The sequence below is a fragment of the Pinus tabuliformis genome, chromosome 1_1 (assembly GCF_031772625.1).
Source record: "Pinus tabuliformis cultivar Carrire ecotype Pingquan chromosome 1_1, CPIR1, whole genome shotgun sequence".
NCBI lineage: Eukaryota > Viridiplantae > Streptophyta > Pinopsida > Pinales > Pinaceae > Pinus > Pinus tabuliformis.
The window spans coordinates 41,810,969-41,829,880 of record NC_142297.1 but is presented as its reverse complement, the minus strand read 5'-3'; positions in this window follow the sequence as shown (position 1 = coordinate 41,829,880).

The following is an 18,912-nucleotide window of genomic DNA, read 5'->3' as shown; positions in this document are numbered from 1 at the left end:
GAATTAGGAGATCCTAAGACTTTTTAGTGTGGTGAGATTACATTTTAACATCTAAATTGAAAATGAAATAAAAAATTGTTTTAATAGACACTTTATTCACATTTACAATTATTTTCACTTAAATATAAAATTTAAATGATAAAACATTTTCTCATTATTTTATATCTAAGATACAATTTTATGAATGATGAAAACACTTTCTCATCCTCTTATATTTAGTATGTGATTTAGTGAATATACATAACTATTGTGAGAAAAAGAAAAACAATACAATTAGCAAAAGTTGCCTTTTTCAAATTTGCCTTTGCTAATTTGAAAATTGGTTTAAAAGTGTAAAGTCCCCTCTTCATTATAGTAAAGTATAATAATTTATGAATTAGTTAATTGTTTCATGATTTTATTTGGGTGTTATATTATTAACTTATAATATGATAATAGTTATAAGTTATATATTTGTAGAGTGGTTATTAATTATTTGGATGTTATGTTATTAACTTGTAGTTGGATAATAATTATAAATTATATATTTAAAGAGTAGTTATTGATTCTGGTTATAACCATATATTTTAATAATTATAAATTATATATTTAAAGAGGAGTTATTGATTCTGATTATAATCATATATTTTAATAAGAAGGGGAATATATATCTATATATAAACATTATTTATGTATTTTATTTAATTGGATATTATGTGAATACTTAATATGTATATGTTAAATGATATTGATTTTGGTACTTGTACTATTTGGTAAACATTTACTTTAATTTTATAGATAAGTATTAATCAAATTCCTCTATAATTTTGTATAGATTTATAAATCAATTTTGTAAGTTATATGATTTCTTTTATCCACTTTTTTAATGTAAATTCACCATTGAAGTTTACACAAGATGTTTACATGGAATTATATTTTTCAATTACATATAGTTAATTCTATTAGTGATTTGCATTCTTTGGATTATTAATTTCAATGGTGTTTTACACTTAAAATCAAATGATGCACTATATATATATATATTGTATTTTTTCCTTCCTCTAAGTCTCTTCAAATGCAAACTTCTTGGGTTTTTTTTTCAGAGGAAAAAAACGTTGGTTTTATATTAATAAAGATAAAGACTAGTACATTTATCAAAATTATGATCATCTATGCTGCAGAGAAGATAACTTTGAAATATACACTGATATTGTCTATAAAACAATATATAATGTCCTTGTCCTGACATGTTCCCAGAAAATTCCCAATCTAGTACTGTAGCATGTGAAAAAACATAGGAAAAAGGATTTCTAATCATCTATCAAGCATATGTATAAGATCCAACATATCATAATCACAAAATAGAAAAAGAGCATATGATTGTTACGGCAGGTTGATCAATCCTTCCTTGTTGATGTCATTGTCCTCTATATAATTGAACTTCATAACTCCATATGTCCCTCTAAGACCTTCTTTGGACAATTTGTCAGCTTCCATGTTGGCTTCCCTATATATGTGATTAATTGTATAGTCTGTGAGAGAGCTCAGAGTGTGTTTGATCCTGTTTATCCAACCAGATAAAGTAGGAGGTTCAAAATTTGTGTGTCCTTGTATCCCATCAATAAGAGATCTATAGTCATCGTATATGTGGAGACTATGTATCTGCTTCTCTTTCGCGAACCAAAGTAAACCCCATAATGGAATTATTTATGCTCTAGTGTTTGTGCCTGGTCCGCCATTCCAAGAAATATTATACTGTGTAACTCCATTAATTTTGAGTACTTCTCCACACCTGCACATGCCCAGTTGTGTCGCGTCATCAAAACAACTAACTGGAAAGTAATTAATCAGAGGTAACAAACGGTAGGATGTGTTTTTGGCATTATCACCGTCTAGTGAGAGAGAAGACATCTATGATAAATATATGTGGCAAATCCATGTTGTATTGATCTGTTGTCCCTCAAATATATAATGATTTCATGCTCTCCATATCTCCCATATTATAAATAGTGGAATCTCCTTATATTTTCCATTCCCCGCAGACCAAATATTGATGCATTGTTCAAAATCAGATGCCCAATTGAAAGATAGATGGAGAAAAATAGAAATATGATTCCAAACCATACGAGTGGTTGGGCACATGAAGAAAATATGTTTACCTGTTTCCATTGACGCCCTACATAAAATCTAGACACTGAGACCTGAGAAACCTCTCTTCAAGAGGTTATCCGATGTCAGAATGTTTTTCCTCCACACGAGCTAGGAGAATAGAATAATTTTAAGGGGGATACGCCACTTCCATATCGTATAGAACCAAGATGTATGATGTAAATCAAATCTCTTCCTTATTTAGTATTGGTATGTTTCTGCCACAATAGGGGCATGTTTATGTAAACGTCTATTCCATGTAATGTTATCACCCCGATCACTGTAATAGAGGCCAACCTGACTAAAGTGAGTAATATAACCCAACCAATATTTTGTGTAATACCCCTCCATACACATATTAGATGCCTCTTTCCATATTGGGCAGCCCTCATTCCATCGCTTGATTGCATGATAAAAGAATATAAATCCTCTACGGTGTATGATGTCTAAAGTATGACCCTGTAGATTCATGTCACAACTCGTGCCTTTAATGTAGTCTATCCCAATCAATATTTTTTTTCCATTACCAAAATCCCAAGCCATCCTCATGTGCCACCAGTGGAGAATTTTTATAAAGCTCCTCCATATTTGTGATCCTTTAGATCTGATGGGACAACTATCTTTGTACAACATTTCTATATCTGAATTTCTCATATACTTTGCATGAATTATGTCTTGTTAGACGCCCTGTCCATTCATGGCCCTCCAAAAGAATTTAATCATCAATCTATATCTAAAATTTATGTGTTCTAGAAACCCCCAACCACCAAACTCCTTTGGGATAGACATGTCAGCCCACCGGCAAAGATGAAATTTGGTAGTCGATCCCAACCCGGACCATAGGAATCTAGATATGATAGAATTAATATTTGAAACAATGGTGGAGGCGATCATGAAGAAATGTGCCCAATAGATAGATATTTGTTTCAGAACAACCTATACAAGTATATATATGCCACCTGAAGTGAGGAATCTGTGTGTCAATGTGCTCAATTTCCTCTTATATTTATCCACCATCCATAGCAAATCTTTGATTATGTAGTTGTTGGGCTTGAGGTTGTAGCCCAAGTAGGAGATTCTAGCCTCCATGGGGACTATCTAAACATTGAATATGCCAACAATGTAATCTATGTCCAGCGTGTCTGTAATATTCCCTTTTTTTGATGTGGTCAAAATGGATGGAATCTTCCCATGGTATTTTCCCATGGAATCTACCCATGGTATTTGCTTTTGTTTTTCAAGGAAAAATAATAAAATAAGGTTTCTAGAGAGTCCCTCAAGCCTATTTAACTGGGTAGTAGATAGGCATTTGGATCATCCTAAGTTCGTCTATCTTATTATTCTTTTGTTGAGAACTTGGTGTTGCCAGTTCTAGCTTGATCCCAGGATGAAAACCCCATGGTGTATTTCACTGGTGGATCCATTCAAGGTCCACGATTGTGCTTTATTATCTTTATTTTCTCTATTGATACATAGCCATACATGCCCTGCAGGCACGGGCTTTAATTTGTCTTGTGTGGGAATGTAACTTTGTTTTCAGTTACTTACATAAATAACAGGTTGCATTCTCAAATATGTTTTGTGTTCGGTGCTTTTACTACAATAATTTTATTATAACACCTAGAGTGTATCGGATTTATTAAAAAAATTGATGTTTGGGATTTTACAATGGTATGAGAGTTGTGCATCCTACCAGCCTAAGGTTTCTTGTTAGCAGATCAAATTTTTATTTGCGGGATTGAAAATTATTGTTGTCACTTCGGTGGGAACTTTTTTCACGCTAGTCGGCATTCACCCTCTTCGGTGGTACTCAATATCACCCTAGTTAGTCAATTAATTACCTTATTTAGTTCATGGAAGTGATATCATATCAGATCTAGGACTATTGTACAAGATCTAATCCTCCAAGGCCGAGATCAAACCCTTATAATATCTAGGGTTTGTTTTGCATTGAGGATATCTTTAGCTTCAATAAGTGTCAAATTAAGAAGTCAATAGTTTGGGTCAAAATATAAAGTAGCATTCATATTTTTGTGGTCATGTTATTCATTCTTGAGAGGGCCAAATTTTTACCAGTGGCTAAAGCATTCATCGGATCTGAATTTTCCAGAATTGATTAGGTTGAAGGGTGTTAGAATAAGATAATTACTCCTGCATGAGGAGTTTGCTAAACATAAAGAGTCAATTAAATTAGTGATTGAGTGTTTGAGTGTTCAATCAAGTCAAGTGATAGACGACTCTTAGTGTGTGGTTGCATGTCAAGATATTTTAGGCAAGTCGCTAGTTGGAAAAGGTGAAATACCCTTCACCAGGTTCATTGTAAACATCATGTTTTGTGTGATCAATAGAAGAGTAGTAGCTCGTGCTTTATGTGTGAATTCATGCTTTGTCTCCTCCGCCTTTCCAACAAATTGGTATCAGAGCGAGAAAGAACGAAATAGCAACTGTCCGTGTGAGAGGACAGAAACATTTCCGTGTAAAGAGAGAAATAATTTTTCTCGTGGCTAGTACATTAACGCACCTTGTAGGTTATCTGCAGAGCGTTATAACGCGTTCAGGGTTAACAAAGAGCCGCATTAACAGTCATGGACTCACACCGTTTTCACTGCATGCAAGTCGACCTTGTTCCCGTGGGGTTAGCGGACTAACACTGCAGTTTGTGAACGTGAAATGCGTTAAATGCATCATCTCATCACGAAAGCGTTAGCGTGTTAAAAATCTAACGCGTTATATTTCACGTGGTTTGTATAGCGTGTTTTAATGCTGAGAGGTTTTTAAAAAATATACAAAGAGATTGGAAAGTTGTTTTTTGCTACATGTTAAAATCCGTTGAGTGGAAGGTTTATTAATTTTTTCTGGAGTGTTATATAAAGGTTTTTGTTGTCTTTTATATATAAAGATTTTTTAAAAAGATTTCTATTATATATAAAAAATAATTTCAAACAGGTTTTTGAAAAAGTTTTTTTTAAAATAAAAACTTAGGGTTTTATTGAAAGGGGTATTTTTGAAAATTTTTATAAAAAGAGAAATTTTTGGAGAAAGATGGTGTTGGGTTGTGTTATATTCTTTCCACGACTAGTCCACATAGTTAACCAGAGGTTAGAAGGGGGAGGTCACAGGGGGTTTGAAGGGTACCGGTAACCCCACTTTATGGATTCCGGGGCAGCACCCCGGAAAATTTTGGTTTTGAACCCTATGTTAGGTTGGGCGGACCCACCTATGGTTTTGTGCATAATTTTCGCGCATGGTTTTGGACGCAATGGTTTTCGATCCATGGTTTTGGACACGATGGTTTTTTGGTTCATGGTATTGGATGCTTCGGCATGTATAAATACGTATTGTAACATTGAAAGGAATATAATGAAAAATCAAGCTGGTAGTCCCAGTTTTGGGATTCAGGGGAAAATCTCTGTGTATATGTGTTTTATGTGTTATGCTCTTGCATTGTTTATTTTCTGTGTTTTAGAATTCGTATGCAGGTAATTTCTGTACGAGGTTAAAACCTACAGATGGTTTTCTCAAATTTTCAGCCCTAGTTCACACCGTTTACAGGGAAAGATTATGATGTGTGGGCCATTAAGATGACGACCACGTTGCAGGCACATGATGTCTAGGATTATGTCCACTTTGGGTTTTCAGAACCTAAGGATGCAGCAGAAGCACGAGCTCTCAGTGATGCAAAGAAAGAACAATGAAAGACAGACAAAAAGAAGAATGCACAAGCGTTGGAACTTATCCAGCAGGGAGTGGACCAAGCAGTGGTCCAGAAGATTATGATCACATTTTCAGCAAAAGTAGCATGGGATACTTTGGCGACAAACTATATAGGTATGGCTAAAGTCAATATTGTTAAGTTACAGAATACTAGGAGAGATTTTGAAAGTCTGCAGATGAAGGAGACAGAGGACATTGATTCTTTCATGAATCAGGTCATAACTGTCGTAAATCAGTTAAAGATTTATGGTGAAGAAATTAAAGATCAAATAGTGGTTGAGAAGGTCCTTAGATATTTGTTTACCAAATTTGATGTTGTGGTAGCAGCCATAGAAGAAGCCAAAGATTTGGTATCATTAAGAGTTGATGAGTTGATGGGATCACTTCTATCACATGAGGCATGGATAGACAGAAATAAGAATTCCACTTTAGAGACTACTTTCAAAAGTCAGTTTTCTACTACAAGAAACATAGGTCTAGGCAAAAGTAGATCGAGAGGCAAAGGACAAAGCAGAAGATATGGTGGTCAGAGAGATGGCCGAGAAGATCATGAACATGAAAGTGGAAGCAACTACAGAAGCTTCAACAATAATCAAAGAGTTGACAAATCAAAGGTGAGATGTTATTATTGCAATAAATTTGGTCACTGTGCTCATGATTGCATGATGAAAATAGTTGATCAAGGGAACCAAAGAGCTAATGTCACTACAGAGAGTACTAACTCAATGTTCCTAGCTTTTCATACCATGCATGAACCTTCTGCTAGTGTGTGGTTGTTAGATAATGGTTGCAGTAACCACATCATAGGCAACAAGGAATTCGTTGCAAATTTCAATCAATCTGTGAAAACAGAGGTAAAGTTGGGGACTGACAAGACTGTGGAAGTAGATGGAAAAGGAGTGGTCAACATTCTGACCAAGTAGGGGGAGCCAAAGAAAATCTCAGAGGTGTATTATGTTTCTAGTCTCAAACATAACTTGTTAAGTGTTGGTCAATTGACACAGAAAGGATACAGAGTTATCTTTCAAGGTCAAGAATGTGTTATATATGACAAGCCACCAAGAAAGCAACTGATAGCAAAGGTGCAGATGACAAGGAACAAAACCTTTCCTGTAATTATGAATTACAATGATCAGGTCAATTCTTTTACAGTTGTATGTTCTGATGATTATTGGTTATGGAAATTTCGATTTGGACACTTGCACTTTTCTGGTTTAAGATTGTTGCAACAAAAATAGATGGTTAGAGGATTACCTTCCATCAAAGAACCTGCTAGTACTTGTGAATGTTGCATCTTGGGAAATCAACACTGTGAAAGTTTTCCAAAGGGAGTTGCATACAGAGCAAAGCAACCTCTTGAGCTAGTGCATACAAACTTGTTTGGACCTATGAGAACACAGTCGATTGGTGGAATTTATTACTTCCTCACTTTCATTGATGACTATAGCAAAAAGACTTGGGTTTACTTCTTGAAGCAGAAGTCTGAATCTTTTGCAAAGTTCAAAAAATTCAAAGCCTTAGCAGAGAACCGGAGTAATCGACAGATCAAGGTATTGAGTTCAAATCATGGTGGAGAATATGACTCAAAGGCATTCCATGATTACTGCAAACAACATGGAATTAGAAAACGGTTTACAACCAAGTACACACCGCAACAGAATGGTGTAGCAAAGAGAAAGAACATGACAATTATGAACATGGTAAGAAGCATGTTGAAAGGAAGAAACTTGTCTAATGAGTATTGGGCAGAAGCAGTTGCATGTATTATTTATGTGATCAACAGATCTCCTACAAAGAGTGTGATGAACAGAGTACTAGAAAAAGCATGGTCAGGTATGTGTTGCAGTGTATCTCATCTCAGAGTATTTGAATGTGTAGCTTATGCACATGTGCCTAAAGAGCGAAGAGGAAAATTGGATGATAAAAGTGAAAAATGCATATTTACTGGTTATAGTGAACAATCAAAAGCTTACAAATTGTATAACCCTGTCACAAAGAAAACCATAATTAATAGAGATGTCGTGTTTAAAGAACAAGAGTCATGGAATGGAACTGTATACAAAACAGTTGATGCACAAGTGCCACTAATGGAAGAAGATGATGTAGCAGAAAAAGAGCAGTAAGAATCATAGGTGAAGACACCAAACAGAGACACACCAACAAGGGCTCCAAGATTTTCAGAGCAACATGAATCTTCAAGCAAATCAACAGATCAAGATTCTCCCAACAATTAATCAGGTGATAAATCAAGCAATGGTAACAGAAAGATGAGAAGTTTGAAAGATATCTATGATGATTTGGATGTTAGTTCAAATTTTGCATTGTTGCCATTCTAACCTTCTTCGTTTGAAGAAGAAATCAGAGATGAAAATTGGGTGCAAGCCATGGATGAAGAAATTGAAGCTATTGAAAAAAATGATACATGGAATTTGGTTGATTTACCAAAGTAAAAAAATCTCATTGGTGTGAAGTGGGTGTACAAGACAAAGTTGAATGAGAAAGGTGAAATTGATAGATTTAAAGCTAGACTTGTAGCAAAAGGATTCTCGCAGCAACCGGGAATATATTTTGGAGAAACATTTGCTCTGGTAGCTAGATTGGATACCATAAGAGCAGTTCTAGCCACAACAGCTCAGAACAAGTGGAAAGTATATCAGATGGATGTGAAATCAACCTTCTTGAATGGAATTCTAGAAGAAGAAATCTATGTGTAGCAACCTCCAGGATATGAAGTTGAAGGTAACAAAGATAAAGTTTACAGGTTGAAGAAAGCGCTCTATGGACTGAAGCAAGCACCTAGAGCTTGGTATAGCAGAATCAACAGCTACATGATTAAGAATGGATTTTGCAGAAGAAACATTGAGCCTACCTTATACACAAAGGTAAATGAGCATGGACAGATTTTTATTGTTTGGTTATATGTTGATGACATTATTTTTATAGGTGATTTTGAGATAGATGAATTTAAAGCAGCCATGATGAAATAATTTGAGATGACAGATCTTGGTCTCGTGAAATATTTTCTTGGCATAGAAGTTAAGAAATCTAAAAAAGGAAAATTTATTTGTCAAAATAAATATGCCAAAGATTTGTTGAAAAGATTCAGGATGGAAAATTGCAAACCTGTCCCTACACCAACTGCAACAGGTACAAAGTTAAGCAAGGATGATGTAGGATCATAAGTCAATCCAATTCTATTCAAAAGATTGGTTGGCAGCCTTATGTATCTCACAGCTACAAGACCGGATATCATGCAAGGAGTGAGTTTGATTTCAAGATTTATGGACACCCCAAAAGACACACATCGGAGTGCAGGAAAAAGAATTCTGAGATATATATCAAGAACTAGAGATTGTGATTTTCCTATAATAGAATTAGCCTTTACTTAGAAAAAAAAAAGAACTAGAGATTGTGGCATAATGTATGCAAGCACATAAAATAAATATTTGATTGGATACATGGATAGTGATTTTGCAGGCAGTTTGGATGATAGGAAGAGAACTTCTGATTTTTTGTTCCACCTTGGTTCAGGTGTGATTTCATGGGCATCTAAGAAGCATCCCATTGTGACACTTTCATCAGCAGAAGCAAAATATGTAGCAGCAACATTAGCAGCATGTCAAGCAATGTGGTTAAGAAGAGTATTTGATGGACTAAAGTAGATGTAGAAATTTTGAATAATATAACACTTATTCACAGAGATTATCCTGATTATACACTATTTGCGGAATGCATGCATAATACATAACCTCCTCTATGTTGATCATCAATTTGCGGAATAAAAGAAACAATTGCATGCGCACATTGAAACATCAATCACACATATCAACACAGTATGTAACAGGGAAAGCATACAGCTGAAAACCCCCAACTATTTGTATATTATAATGATAGAGAACATGTAACAATACATAGTACAATACTCCTCACAAGTACTCAGTACTATCTCCACCTGCTACACCCAAACTAGCTCAGATCTGAATTAAGTCATAGGTTCAAATCTCCTCCACTGTTTGCCTGCCTCTAGTGCGCAATCCAATGTGAGAATATGAATGATCCAAGCTCGTTTTCCCTTGGCTTGTACTACACAATCCTCATTGGCAATCTCAATCAATGATTGTGCAAATCTCATGCACAGCTATAGTCACAACTGATAGTAGTCTCCACCTCTAACACCTGTCTCCACTGAACTGTCCATGCACTGAGTTAACTGATGTATTCTTTAGTTGCTTTATGAGTTAATAATTAGTGAATTAATTAATAATTAATTCACATCACTCATCACTAGTGTATTTGGCAGTTAGACTAAATACAACTAGTTCAACTAAGTCAAACTGAACACAACTCCATCAACTCCTCAATCAACTCCACCAAACTCAACCACTTGAGTTCTAACTGAAGTCCATCATGCAATAGCTCAACTAACCCATAAGAAAAGCGTATTTCCTTCTAGAAGTTGCATGTGCCACATCCGTATCTTGAACTGAAGTGCTGCAAGAGGATAAGATAATGTTTATAGTCCAAATATTATTAAGAGCTAATAATATTCGACTGTTCTATTTTTAGACTGGCAGTCTAAAAATAGACTCTACCCATATGTCTAAAAATAGAAGTCCATCTATTTTTACCAACATGACCAATCATCCACAAATAGCATCCTGCAACTCATAGACCATGATCCATATGTCTAAAAATAGACATAGTCTAAAAATAGACTTTGCGCCAAAAATAGCCTGCGGGCCCACTTAGTGAAGGCGACTTCTTTTCACTAAGCTCCATCATCTTGTTGCATTTCCGACAATAGAAACAACAAGGATCAACAAAAATATATTGTGACAACACCTCAGCGATTGCACTATCCAAGAATAGTGTGTTTCATCAGAAGAGAAAGCATATTGATACTAGATATCACTTTATTAGAGAACTTGTGAGCAATGGAGAAGTTCACTTGAAGTCTTGTAAATCTAGTGATCAATTGGCTGATATATTTACTAAGTCATTAGCACAAGATGTGTTTGAGTTTCATAGAAGAAACTTGGGTGTTGTAAGCCTAGCTGAGACATAGACCAGCAAGCATGTTTGAGTTGTCATGAGTCATGTTTTAGTTTAGCGGTCGTAATTAAGGGCGAGCGTTAAAATATAATTACTCCTGCATGAGGAGTTGGCTAAACATAGATAGTCACTTAACTGAGTGATTAAGTGTTTGAGTGTTGATTCAATTTGAGTTAAGTGATAGACGAATTTTAGTGTGTGGTTGCATGTCAAGATATTTTAGGAAAGTCGCTAGTTGGAAAAGGATAAATACCCTTCACTGGGTTCATTGTAAACATCATGTTTTGTGTGATCAATAGAAGAGTAGCAACTCGTGTTTTATGTGTGAATTCATGCTTTGTCTCTTCCGCCTTTCCAACAAAGGGCAGTGTCGTCATAATGAATTTTGCAAGTCGAGTTAGTAGAGGAAGGCCTCCATAATCTGCATCATTAATTCAGTCAACCAAATTCTACATCCGTGGGTGTTTGAGGTAATTTGAAGAAAACTTTTTCAAAAGGATCTCCATTTAGCTGCCAAAGGGGCAAAGATGTGCCAATGCTAATAGTAGATTGATCCGTTGGATTGAAGGTGTGAGGGACGGGCGTAGTCCATGTATAAATTAAGTTCTGTTTTAGTGGGTTGAGCCATGAAGCATCAAGGATTGAAGGGTCGAAAACCTAGTCACGTCATGTTTACAAGCCGTACAACATCGCACGTGTACTGAGGGATGTGCAGGTGGTGGAGGGTTGCAAAGCCATATTTATGAGTGCCCAATCATATTGTTGATCGATCCCATTTCGATTGTAATGGGCATACGACCGCAGGAGAGTTTGTTTTTTTTTCAAGGGGCCACACGACACCTAGTTTTCAATATTAAAGGCCACCCATTCATTGTGAGCAAGTTTCACAGTCGTGGGGTTACGCATTGTCACAGATGAATAGCAAGAGAGTCATATTATGAACCGTAAATATTGAGGATTGTAAGCTGCTTCCAGATCTGTTTTAGAGTTACGATCATTCTTGGTGGTGAAGGGTAGAGTGACAATGACACTAATAGGAGGTACCTCTTACCAGTAGTTATTCGATTGTCTCTCATGCTCCTATCACCATCGACCATTAATCCATCATCACAGCAATGGTTATACATATTAATAAATAAGTATTAATCTTAAAAGATTTGAATTTCATCGCACCAATGTTTCAAGAGGTCAGCAAGGTCGGAGAGATCATCATTTCATTGGGAGAGTGGGGACTCCTAGCCAACAGTCACATCGAAATCTTGATTTGAAGACCGAGGATCTAATCACTCGGGTCATTTCCCGGTGGATCCATAGTACTTGTGGACGATGTTGCTATATTATAAAGGCCACATGGCCAGTGTATGAGTCAAGGGAGTTTACGAGGTCATTAAGCACCGAAGGCAAGGGATGAGAGACCAATTAATTATTCGTGTTTCTATCAAGACCAAGGTTTTCCACCTCTTGTTAGAGACATTTAGCAGATCCATTGCATCTCTAGCCGAGGTCGACCCCCCTGTTTGGTGTAAGAAGACTAAACACATTATTGAACCGAGCCAATTGCATGGTCACTAGATCTAGAATCTTCAATCGTAGTCCAAAAAACATCTATTTGTCACCAGGAGAGATCTGTCATATTGCTCAGGCAAGGAAAATCACTTATTAGTGAAAGTGGGCTACCAAAAACATCAGTAAAGGCATCGCATAAAAGTTGTAAGTGCCCAAAGTCGTCACTTCAACAGTATGGAGCAGGACCAAGATCAATCCATATTGATTGTGGCCGAAGGTAGCAACACAATACAAAATAAAAATAAAAGGAGGAACAGAGGAGTTGCAGGAGTCTAAAACTGGAGGTCGGCCACCAAATTTCTAATTTGGAAGCAACCAAACCATCCCTTGCATCTTTATCATAGCAACAAGGGAGCTGAGATCCCATCACACAATGTGTACACTGGTGGTTAAAATTTTCCTTATGAGTGAGAACTCATGCACCCACCAAGCCCAACACCCAATAAAATAAAATGTTCTCTGGTCACTGATATGCGTGGGTCAATTGTTTTCTTTTAAAGTAGTGACCAACAATCAACCGCACCAAGCTTATGTCTTCAAGAAAGTTATAAAGGGTTTCTATTGCTATAGAATTTTAACCAACCTGAGCACTCAACAAGCTTGTTATTATCAGGTACAATCTTTATGTTTAGAAAAGTTTCAATATACAAACTATAAAGTAAAATAAAATAAAATAAAAAATAAAAAAGAGTTTGATATTTTTTGGAGAAAGTTTGTGTCTTGCATGTTTTCCATGTTTTGGTATGGGAGTAGATGGACCATCTTTGAAGAGACTTTGGAAAACAACCAGAAACTTCTTAATGAACTAATGAGAACATATGGTCCTTTACACAAAAATATATCCATAGACCAAAATGATGGTCAAAGCAGCAGACCATTCTCAAAAAGGGTCCTTGTCATTTTGCATAGAAGCACCCATGGGATGTGAAGGAATGACAAGGAAGAGGAGCTAAGATCTTCACAATTGGATCTGAATTGCAGCGAACAAAGTTAATCATAGACCCTCGTAAGTTGGAGGAATTACACACATGTCAATCATAGACCCTTGCATTGATACAACCCAAACTCTGGGAGCATCCTTGCGAAGATGTCAAGCTCACATTGGATTCTTGTCTCAGCAAGATCATGGCTTTAACATTGCCACTACTTCCTTACAATAATGATATCATGAGAGAGGTGTTGCAACTGATAGTTACTTTCTCAAAGATCAAAAACTGATCCAACTGGGATGTGATTTGATGTACTCCTACCCATCTATTGTTCCAAGTGTAGACTCCATTATTCGTCTACAGATCCACAAGGTGCAGGTACGCAATGAGATCCCCAAATGTTTCCATGTATGCCTCTGTTCGACGGATCCCTCCCTTCTTTTCTTCTATAGACGATATCTGGCATCGTCCTTCAAATACCTTTGTTTTCCCCTGTTGTTGAGGCCTCTTACATTCCATGATGTAATTATCATTTCAAGGGTTTGTTAAGTTGGTGGAAGACCACTGACAATTGCACCACCCTTCCAGAGTTTACCAACATTTCTCCTACCATCTAGATGGATTCACTCAGGTTTTTCCTTCCTCTCTTTTTCCCTCCTTTCCCTTGCGGTCCTTGTTCTAGTCGTTGTTCCATAACTTGGCTTGCTTGGGATCCTAGATGCTCTGGTTAGTCAGTAGCTGTTATTCTCTACTTGGCTTTGTATTGTTGAAAGGTATCACTGTAGAGTTGCTTTTGATCCTCCATGATGAATCGCTCATCTAGCTGTCACCATTCATTCAATAATATTTTCATTACTTGTTCTTATGTGCTAAGATCCTCCTTCTGGCTGTCAATCTCCATATTGGTCTGATCCACTGTTTGTATGGTGACTTCTCTTTCCTGGGGTTCCTCTTCCACTTTTCTTTTAGTGGTGTTCCCACCCTTCTGAGGGATTAGGTGGTTTTCCAAACCTATATTTCCATTAAGGATTTCCACACACTCCTCTTCCTCCTAAAGGATGTCATATCGATTATGGTTTCATAGGCCTTTACTGCTTGGAGACTTGTTGAGATTTTGTTGGTTCCTTTGGTTTTGTTTCTTTCTTTGAACTTTCTAGAAACCCTCTGTGTCTTCTTTTGCTTTGGTCTGATCATTTGCGTTGGGCGCTTCTTGAGGTTCGAACTGGTTCAGAGGGCATTCACGAAATAGGTGCCCATACTTGTGGCATCTACGACATCTAAAAGGTTTATGCTCATAGTCCAGGGGTTGTTGTCAAACCTCATCATGGTATTCAAGCTCTATGAATTCAGGTAATGGCTCCGTTATATTCATGTAGACACAAATCCGGGCATAAGAGGTATACCTTCCCCTCCGCGTGGAATCTGCGAACTTGACAAAGTTTCTAATGGAGTTTCCAATCCCTTATAAAATCTCTGGATCCTGGAAGTTGCCCGATAGGGCAAATAATCAGATCCAAACTGATGCTGCTAAGAGTTTCTCCTTATCAGGGTTATAACATTCTTCCTAGTGTCTCATAAAGAGACCCGCATTGTTAAAAAAATATGGACCATCTTCGAAAATTCTTTCCTTATCCTCCAAATTGGTGAAAATCATTGTAAAAAAGCCTTTAACCCCCAGCTTCAGCTCAATATGGCCTTTTGGCTGCCATTTTTGTTGGATCCATTTGACCAAGTCCCTTTCTGTTGGCCAAACCCCAATAAATTTACATATTAGGGCATGGTCTTTCATGTACTTCCTGTATGTCTCCAGTTTTTTGTTGGGTATGAAAAATCTCAATTTTTTGGCAGCCCATGGAAGACACTGCCCTCGCAAGCATGCTTGCCATTAGGCCCTAAGAACCGGAGGGCCTTTTCTGGTGTTGCCATAATTTCCTGTCGTCGTTGCTCCTTGACTGCTTGTTTCGCCAACAGCTACATTTCGGTAGGAGGGGATCTCTCGCCCCCCCATAGGTGTACTCATGCCTCTATCAGAAGGTCAGAGTGAGGTAGGTATAAGTGAAGGGGTCGCCGCCGCCGAGGGAATTTCGCAGAGGCGTCAGGGTTTTCATACTAAAACCCTAGCCGATCACATAAACTTCTCGATATTTTTCCTTTGAGTGTTAATTTTGATCCTTACCAATTCACTATGATTAAAAAAGAAAAAAAAATCATACAATTAATTATACCACTCTATAAATGAGTATAATCTCGTAATATCTTTTTAAAACGATTTGAATTTAACATTTTTAAACATGTAAATCACATGAAAATATTTGAGTTTATTATAAAAAAATAAATTTTCATTTTATGATCTAAATTTCACAACATAAGTGTTTGATTTAATTGTGAGTGAGATGGATAACTATTTTCCCATTTAAACTTAATAGATAATTACACTTTGAAAAGATAGAATTAAATTCTTATTACTAAGAATTTACATAGAGCTAGTAACAATAATTATTTAAATTATTTTTCTAAACTATATTGAAAAACAAAAACTGAATCATTACAACTAGTTATACTAGGTATATATAAATGTGTCCATTAAAAAAAAAAAAAACTATTATTAATTTTAAAACAAAAATCATTATAATCACAAATATTACTTTGGAAATTTTTTATATGATATAAAATTAACATAATTATATAAAATAAATGTTCAGCAAAAATGTTGATAAATATTATAATAAAATCAAATTCTTAGTAACTCAATTAACAATAATTAATTAAATTAATTTTATAAACTATATTGAAAAATAATTGCTTAAAAAGTTTAATCATTAAAATTAATTATACTATGCATATATTATTAAAATTAATTATACCATGCATATATAAAATAAGTCAATTATTAAAATTATAAAAACTATTATTAATCCTAACATAAGAAAAAAAAAAAAAAACATTATTAATCACAAATTTTATTTTGGAAATTTTATATGTGATATAAAATTAAGATAATTATATAAAATAAATGGTCAATAAAAGTTGATAAACATTCAAACATGATCCTATGATACATTTCAATATTTTTTTAAGAGAACCTTAGCCAAGAGTGTCCAGAGAATTGTATTTATGATACACTTTAACAACAAGGACGTAACCAACTAAGCTAAGCCTCAAAGCTCATGATACATCTCACATTACCAACATTTAAAAAAACATTAAAATTAACTAAATTAAAACTTTATTATTATTATTATTATAAAAAAATTAATATGTATGTTAAACATATATATTTAAAAAAACAGCAAAATTGTTAGCCATGAAAATTCATCTCTATTTTACTATGAAAATTCTTAACTTGCAAATAACTTTTATTATAATACTATGTACCAACGCCAATATCATGGCTTATTAATACCAAATATCCACGAATCATAATTCATGTTCTTATGACATTATTTTTAATAAATTAATTAATTAAAAAAACAAAAATACCATAACTACTTTTAAGATAAATCTTAACCTTTAAACTATAATTACTATTAAAACCATTTTAAAATATTTCATAAAAAATAAATCTATCAATTATTTAATAATTAAACTAAAATTCTAAAAATTCTACTCACAATAAAAAATACATATAATTATATCTATAAATTATGTATACCTTTAAAAAATCTAGTTAAAAAATATCAAATATTAGGCAAAACATTGAAAATCTTGTATAACTAGAAATTAAAACAAATTCCAACTAAAATATATATATAAGGAAGCTAAGGCAGCTAAGGCATCATGGTGATATCGAATTTAATGCATCATCTCTATTCCATAAGTCTCGAGTAACCCTTTCCAGGTTGATCCATCATTGCAGGTGGTTCATAACAAAAACCACAACAACGGGTTGTTGTGTACATTTCAAATTCACCGCTAAAAAATTGTGAGACAACAATGATTTAGAAGAATCGTGGTCTTAGACAGAACCAAGAATAAAAATCAACCGAACATTACAAAAGGAGAAAGGCCTCTCCTTCGCTTCTTGAGATTTACAGTTAAAGGAGTTGATGTATATATGTGTGTTTATGACCGACCCAGCATAGACCAAGAGTTTGCCAATTTCCGGGGTATTAATGAAGTGGGAATATTTTCCAGCACATTTCTTATCCACCTGTCGTTGCCCTGAGGAACCACGCATTTGTACTGAGAGGACAACAGCTTCCCAATTTTCTCCATTAAATACCTTCTCAGATCCTAAAATACGTTGAGTCTCCGCCAAATTCCGTCACCACGCGGATTTCGCTCCCCATTCTCTCCATCTCTAGAAGGTTCTTTTCCAGTGATCTGTGTGAACACCAATTCAACATAATTTCATCCTGCTTCCGCTGTCATCTGCTCTCTAAGATCCACATGGCCAAAGAGTTTAATTCTTCGGTCATAGCGCTCTCGACGTCATCATATTGCCTGTCTTTTGTGGAGCACAGAGGCTTTCGTTTATTGTCTGCTCTTGAGTTTGGAGTAGTCTAACCAGGCGGAGGAATTGCCCGGAACCTCCGCCCGTCGGGAAATTTTCCGACTATTGCTACTGGAATTTTTTTTCGACATAGTCTATAACTTTTAGAGTTGGACGTGACATTTGTATGGATGGTGATACATACACGCTGGAGATTGTCCGCAATTTTGCCCCACTTTCCCATCACCGCCAGGCTTGCATATCTGACAGCATTGACCGCCACAATTCAATGCCAATGGTGAATAGTTGATAAATTTAAAGGCATTCAATGCGTAGGATTTCAAATTTCAAATTGCTAGCGAAATTTCTTCATTAGCTTGTTTAGTGGATGCACTATGACTCTCTGCTCCATTTTTGTCCTAGTATTGACAAGACAAGCTCGGCCTCTTGCATATCCGCGTCAACATGATCCTCCATTGCAGCAGCACCCGGTGCATCGACATCATCCTCCATTGCAGCAACACCCAACGAGACACCAGTTCAATCCCTCTATATCCCAACGATTGATATCACTTTTATCAATATTTTTCAACCATCCCGTTTTCTTGAAGAGGTCAGGCGTTGTTGCAATGACATGAAACTGTTGCCATTTAAATGGCGGAAAATCTTCTCCCCAACATCGAATTCCATCATGTAGGATATTGTTGACCTAGGTTGTCATTGATGTCAATATTACAATATTCTAGATACTAAATGATCCATGAAGGGGAAGCAACACAGATCCATGAAGAGACAGGAGCAAGGCCATCAGGAAAGCCAAGCCATGAGTAAGAGTCTGTTAACAGAGGAGTTAACAAAGGAGGCATATCAAAGCTATCGCTTATGCTTAAGAGTATTGCAGAATATCAGAGCAAGAGAGGCATATCGGAAAAGACATAAGCCATCAAAGTATGAAGGTATCAGAGAAGACATTGGAGCAAGAGGAGCCACATCAGAGGAGCATCGCATGTAATACATGCCCAAGAAGAACCGAGAGGAAGAAGTCATCAAAAGAGGAGTTAACATATCGAAGGAGCATAAACAGTGCTATCA